Consider the following 7,500-nt stretch of genomic DNA (forward strand, 5'->3'; position numbering starts at 1 on the left):
ATTTAGATGCAGCCCGAAGTGAATTCTCCCCGTTTTTTCTTATTCTGCATGAGGGCATGAAGTGGTGGTGGAGGTGGGGGAATGGGTCGCCGATTAAGTGATGCGGCCTTGCTGTGTATGCACTGTGTCTTGCTACATTGTTTCTGACTCAGGACAGTGGGTGGGACACAAGAATGACCCGTCATCCATGAAGAGCTAAGATGAAAGGAAGGAAGATGTGGTGGAGAGGAGTGGAATGGATGGGAGTGGGTACGTGTCTTTAACTTGGCTATCTCCCACTAAGGGGGAAAAAGCTCTGGTACACACACACACACACACACACACACACACACACACACACACACACACACACACACACACACACACACACACACACACACACACACACACACATACACACACACGCACACACATACACACATACACACACACACACACACACACACACACACACACAAACACACACACACACACACACACACACACACACACACACACACACACACACACACACACACACACACACACACACACACACGCACGCACACCAACACACACACACACACACACACACACACACACACACACACACACACACACACACACACACACACACACACACACACACACACACACACACACACACACATATATATATATATATATATATATATATATATATATACATATATATATACATATTGAAAAACTGTAAACACTAGATTCAATTGAAGGGTTTATTTGCCCGACGTTTCGATTCCCGTCCAGGAATCGTCTAAACCGTTATACCCCCTGAAGACGATTCCTGGACGGGAATCGAAACGTCGGGCAAATAAACCCTTCACTTGAATCTGGTGTTTACAGTTTTCCAATATGGATCCCAGATTCCAAATCTCCTCATACATACATACATATATATATATATATATATATATATATATATATGAGAGAGAATGTGGGTGGGGAAGGGCAAACGAAGATGTGTTAGGAATAGAGTTTATTGCCCTAACGTTGCGACCAACTTGGTCTTCTTCAGAGGACTACAGCATTACAGACGGATCACAATTCTTATATTCGTAGTGAGAGGGAACCCGCCAAGGTATGAGCGTCATGTTTTCCCTTTGGCTAACGATTTAATTATTAGGACACTTGCTGCTTTCGAGAGGCATTTAAATCCGTCTCTGTCGTTGTTGTTCTTGTTGGCGGCGATATGTGCAGCTTCCACAGTTTTTCTCATTTTCTTCTCAAATCCCTCGTGTAGAATTTCTGCGTTGTTCCAATCAGGTAGATGTCCACATTTGTCCAGGTGACGAACCAGGGAGTTAGATGTTCTATGAGCCCTGAGATCGTTTTTGTGCTCATTCAAGCGTTTATTGAACCCTCGACCTGACTCACCGAAATAAGATGATGGACAACCGTTGCATGGAATACGGTAAATGACACTGAGATTATTACGCATATTATTATGTTTCTTAAATATTTTTCCTATTTTATTGGAAGATATTTTTGCTATATTTATTCCACCTTTTAACAAATAATCATCAATAGCTATGGTGTTTATAGAATTAGGGACAGAAATAAAATGAGACTTATCCTTTCCCGGGGTCCGGACGTTTGAGCCATCGTAGATCTTCTTGGCTTTCCTCGTTGTCCTGGTGATCAAACCTCCGGGGTATTTCAGCTTCCTAAAGGTATTCTTGATGTAAGTAAGTTCATCCTCTAGGAATTCTTCACTGCAGATACGAAAAGCTCTGAGAAAGAAACCTATTAGAACACCCGTTTTAACACGCCTGCTGTGTGCTGAAAAATAATGGACAAAGTCGTCCCTATTGGTGGGTTTCCTGTACACCGAGAAACTTACCTGTTGAGAACCTCTGTGTATCAACGTGTCTAAAAATGGTAAATTACACTCTTTTTCTAGTTCAACTGTGAATTGAATGTCTTTATTCACAGCGTTGAGTCTTCTCAACTTATTTTCTATATTAGTTCTTTTTGGCATCACCACGATTATGTCATCCACGTACCTTAACCAAGTGGTACCTCTTCCCATGATGTTGATGTATTTGTCCATTTCTAATACTTCCATGAATAAACATGCCATGACAGCAGATAATGGACTCCCCATTGCGAGACCTCTAATCTGTTTAAATTCAATGTTGTTAAACATAAAATATCCAAATTTGACACACATGGAAATAAGTTTTATATAAAACTTATTTCCATGTGTGTCAAATTTGGATATTTTATGTTTAACAACATTGAATTTAAACAGATTAGAGGTCTCGCAATGGGGAGTCCATTATCTGCTGTCATGGCATGTTTATTCATGGAAGTATTAGAAATGGACAAATACATCAACATCATGGGAAGAGGTACCACTTGGTTAAGGTACGTGGATGACATAATCGTGGTGATGTCAAAAAGAACTAATATAGAAAATAAGTTGAGAAGACTCAACGCTGTGAATAAAGACATTCAATTCACAGTTGAACTAGAAAAAGAGTGTAATTTACCATTTTTAGACACGTTGATACACAGAGGTTCTCAACAGGTAAGTTTCTCGGTGTACAGGAAACCCACCAATAGGGACGACTTTGTCCATTATTTTTCAGCACACAGCAGGCGTGTTAAAACGGGTGTTCTAATAGGTTTCTTTCTCAGAGCTTTTCGTATCTGCAGTGAAGAATTCCTAGAGGATGAACTTACTTACATCAAGAATACCTTTAGGAAGCTGAAATACCCCGGAGGTTTGATCACCAGGACAACGAGGAAAGCCAAGAAGATCTACGATGGCTCAAACGTCCGGACCCCGGGAAAGGATAAGTCTCATTTTATTTCTGTCCCTAATTCTATAAACACCATAGCTATTGATGATTATTTGTTAAAAGGTGGAATAAATATAGCAAAAATATCTTCCAATAAAATAGGAAAAATATTTAAGAAACATAATAATATGCGTAATAATCTCAGTGTCATTTACCGTATTCCATGCAACGGTTGTCCATCATCTTATTTCGGTGAGTCAGGTCGAGGGTTCAATAAACGCTTGAATGAGCACAAAAACGATCTCAGGGCTCATAGAACATCTAACTCCCTGGTTCGTCACCTGGACAAATGTGGACATCTACCTGATTGGAACAACGCAGAAATTCTACACGAGGGATTTGAGAAGAAAATGAGAAAAACTGTGGAAGCTGCACATATCGCCGCCAACAAGAACAACAACGACAGAGACGGATTTAAATGCCTCTCGAAAGCAGCAAGTGTCCTAATAATTAAATCGTTAGCCAAAGGGAAAACATGACGCTCATACCTTGGCGGGTTCCCTCTCACTACGAATATAAGAATTGTGATCCGTCTGTAATGCTGTAGTCCTCTGAAGAAGACCAAGTTGGTCGCAACGTTAGGGCAATAAACTCTATTCCTAACACATCTTCGTTTGCCCTTCCCCACCCACATTCTCTCTCATTTGTCTGAAATAATCTTAAATATATATATATATATATATATATATATATATATATATATATATATATATATATATATATATATATATATATACATATATATATATAAAAACGCACTCACACATACAGATACACACATGCACACACTCATACACACACATACACACTCTCTCTCTCACAGACAGACACAGACACACACACACTTATACACACATGCACAAAGGAGACAGTAACAAATCAAAATATTATTAGACCTTTCATGGTCTCAGTGACGTCACGTGACGCCTTTTGACGTTAACCACACATTAGCAATCAGTACTTGTGTGTGTGTGTGTGTGTGTGTGTGTGTGTGTGTGTGTGTGTGTGTGTGTGTGTGTGTGTTCCCTCGTGTACATTTATGCGTGTGTTGATACATGTGGTTATGATTATCTATTTGTGTGTGCATGCTTTCCCTCATAAGTGAGCAGTGGTGCTTAAACTGAAGTATTTCCTCTCTGAGGTGAACGATGGACTCGTACAAAAAAAAAGACCAAACAACTGACAACTATACTTACGTGGTCGAGCCTCCATCAATCAGTCTGTCTATCCTCTGAGGGTAAACGTTCTTTACATCAATTAGGTGTACTCCACAATTGTCGTAAGCTCTAAGACACACACACACACACACACACACACACACACACACACACACACACACACACACACACACACACACACACACACACACACACACAAACGTATGTACAAAGAGGAGAAAAAGTGGGAGAGTTAAAATAAAATAATATTTAAGCGTTCCTACACACAAAAATAGTTCGGTTGTAACAAAGGCCTCATCGTATGTGGTAATCTCCGCTGAGCGGAGTTCACAGAAGTGATCAAGATTTGACCGAGCGTCCCTACAGCGGACGGAGGGTCTCGACTTGAAGAACACAGACCCTCCCGAGAAGCCTTCGTGTTTCAGCATGAGACCCATCAACACTGGAAACTTGGCACCCTGAAGAATAAGGAATGTCATCGACAGAAGACAAGTCCGAGAACCGAAGGACTTTGCCTAACCGTAGAACTTTCGCAGTTGCTGGGCATCTCTGGAAAAAGAAAAGAATCTTTGATAAAAGAAAGAAAACACCCAGAGATAGAACACGAGAACTGCGAGATTGCTGAAACAAGTAATCGGCAAATAGTCCAATCGGTTCCAAGTCCAAAACAGGAGAACCTGAAGGTCGTCTTCATCGCGACTAGAACTCGAACTTCCATCGGACAGCTCATAACACATTAAGAATGTTTTGTAACTCAAGAACATCCTGAGCCGGAGACGAAAGAACGGTGGAAATAAAAACTAGATATTTACGACTACTAAGTCCCTTGTATCACCAAATTCTGGACTCAGTGTCTGGACCGGGGATCCGGGCAAAGCACAAAAGCTCATCCATATGTTCTCTTAGAAAAAAGAAAAAAAAAAAAAAAAAAAAAGGAGAAGGAACAAAAGGAAAATCAAAGGTGATTTTTGAACTTGACTCTAAATTCTCTCAGAGACCGAACTTAGTATCCTTCGAAGCCGTAGCAGGAATATTAGCCCCGTACATCACTGGGGCTCCCTCCGAAGCTGTAACAGTAAGAACAGCCCTATGCATCTCCGGGGCTCAAGTTCCAAAGGACCCGAGCTTGAATGGATTTCGATGTCTAAACGGAAGCTTGGGCCTCAACTATGGCTTTGTTGAAGCCTCGATCTTGGACAAAGAATTTTTTTTTTTTAATACACCTCACGGAGAACTGAACCCGATCGTCATCACAGGCATTCCGTAGCTTTAGACCTAGCCTGGTGTTGTGGCCTCCCTTAAACTGAAGTCCAGGAGACGTTTAAGGTTGTGAGACCTCTGAACTTTAATTCATATAGACCATGGGATGATCCGAAAGAACATGATCACACCTTAGCAGATTTATACAGTTTCTCCAATTTGAATACTCTTGAGGACTTTCAGGAACCATAGTGAACTTATACAAAAAAAAATTGCATCACGCATTACGACCGAGCTCCTAGTGAAGGTAGAAAGGAACTCTCAAAATACTTGAGCTCTCATTGAGGATAGCGACAACTGGAAGGCACTGGTCGTTAAACCTATTGCTGTCTCGGAAAGTAGGGACAACCGCCTCCCAGCAACCAACGGTGGTATTCTTAAAAAAACAAATAAAAATAAGTTTCTTTCCTAATACAAATCCTATATGAACCTTGGAAGGGAAAGATTTATATAAGGATTTATTTTTATACCACAGTAAGAAATCTTAAGATTCTTACGGTGGTATTATAAAGAATACCGCCGCAAGATTCTTACGGTCGTATTATTAAAAAAAAAAAAAAAAAAAAAAAAAAATTATACAAATCTTTCCCTTCCAAGAATATGTATAAGATTTGTACAAGGATTTTTTTTTTTTTTTTTTTTTTAACGGATACCACCGTTAGTTGGTGGGAGGCGGTCCTCTCTACTTTCTGAGACAGCAATAGCATCACGACCAGTGCCCTCCAATTGCCACTATCCTCAATGAGAGCTCAAGTATTTTGAAGGTTCATTTCTATCTTTACCTGGAGTTTGTTCCTCATGGGTGATCCACTTTATTTATGTAAGTTTCCTATGGTTCCTCAAAGCCCACAAGAGTATTCAAATTGAAGAAACTGTACAAGTCTCTCAAGGTATATTCACGTTCTTTCGGATCATCCCAGGGTCTATATGAATTAAAGTTGTTCGGCCAAGATTCAGGCTCCAAGAAACCCTAGTTGAGGCCCGAACGTCCTTTTCGACATCGAAATCCATTGAAGCTCGGGTCCGGAACTTGAGCCCCGGTGATGTATGGGTCTCATGTTACTACAAGAGTTTTGTAGGGAGCCCGGTGATGCACAGGGCTGATTTTCCTGCTAGGGCTTCGAAGGATCCTAAGAATTTATTTTTCTTAATAAGAGATATGGACTAGCTTCTGTGCGTTACCCGGATTGCCGGTCCAGACACTCAGTCCAGTATCTCGTGGTATAAAGGACTTGGTAGTCGTAAGTTTCTAGTTTTTATCTTCAAAGGCCTTTGGTCTCTGGCTCAGGATGTTCTTGGGTTAAAGAGCATTCTCGATGTTTTATGAGCCGTCTGACAGAGGTTCGAGTTTTCCTGTTTTGGACTTGGAGCCGATTAGAAATTTGCCGATTACTCATTTCAGCAATCTCACAGTTCTCGTGTTCTATCTCTAGGTGTTTTCTTTCTTTTACCAGAGACTCTTTTCTTATGCCAGATCCAGAGATACCCAGCAACTGCGAAAGTTCTCCGGTTCGAGGTCTGTCGGTTCTCGAACTTGGCCTTTGTCAGTAATATTTTCTTTTTCTTCGGTGTGCCAAGTTTCCAGAATCGGTGGCTCTCGAGTGAAATCCGAAGGTTTCTCGGGAGGGTCTGTGTTCTTCGAGTCGAAACCCTCCGTCCGCTGTAGGGACGCTCGGTCGAATCTTGATCACTCCTGTGCTCTCCGCTCAACGCAGATTAGCACATGCAATGAGGCCCTTGCTACGAACGAACTATTTTTGTATGTATGAACACGTAAATAAGATTTTCTCCTAACTCTCCCACTTTTCTACTCTTTGTACATACATATACGTGTGTGTTTGTGTTTTTGTATATGTGTGTGTTTTAGACCTTACGATAATTGAGTGCGGCTAATGCTGTAAAGAACCTTTAACCACAGAGGATAGACAGACTGAATGAGGGGGGCTCCACCTCGTAGGTATAGTAGTCAGCTGTTTGGTCTTTTTTCAGTGAGTCCATCGTCCACCTCAGAAAGGAAATACTTCAGTTTAAAGACCACTGATCAGATAGGAGGGAAAGCATGCACACACAAATAGATAGTCATAATTATATATATAAACGCACCCATAAATAAACACATGGGAACACACACACACACACACATAGACACACACACACACACACACACACACACACACACACACACACACACACACACACACACACACACACACACACACACTTATATATATATATAT

The sequence above is a fragment of the Oratosquilla oratoria genome, chromosome 25 (genome assembly GCF_046742065.1).
Source record: "Oratosquilla oratoria isolate Oo_2021 chromosome 25, ASM4674206v1, whole genome shotgun sequence".
NCBI classification, from domain to species: domain Eukaryota; kingdom Metazoa; phylum Arthropoda; class Malacostraca; order Stomatopoda; family Squillidae; genus Oratosquilla; species Oratosquilla oratoria.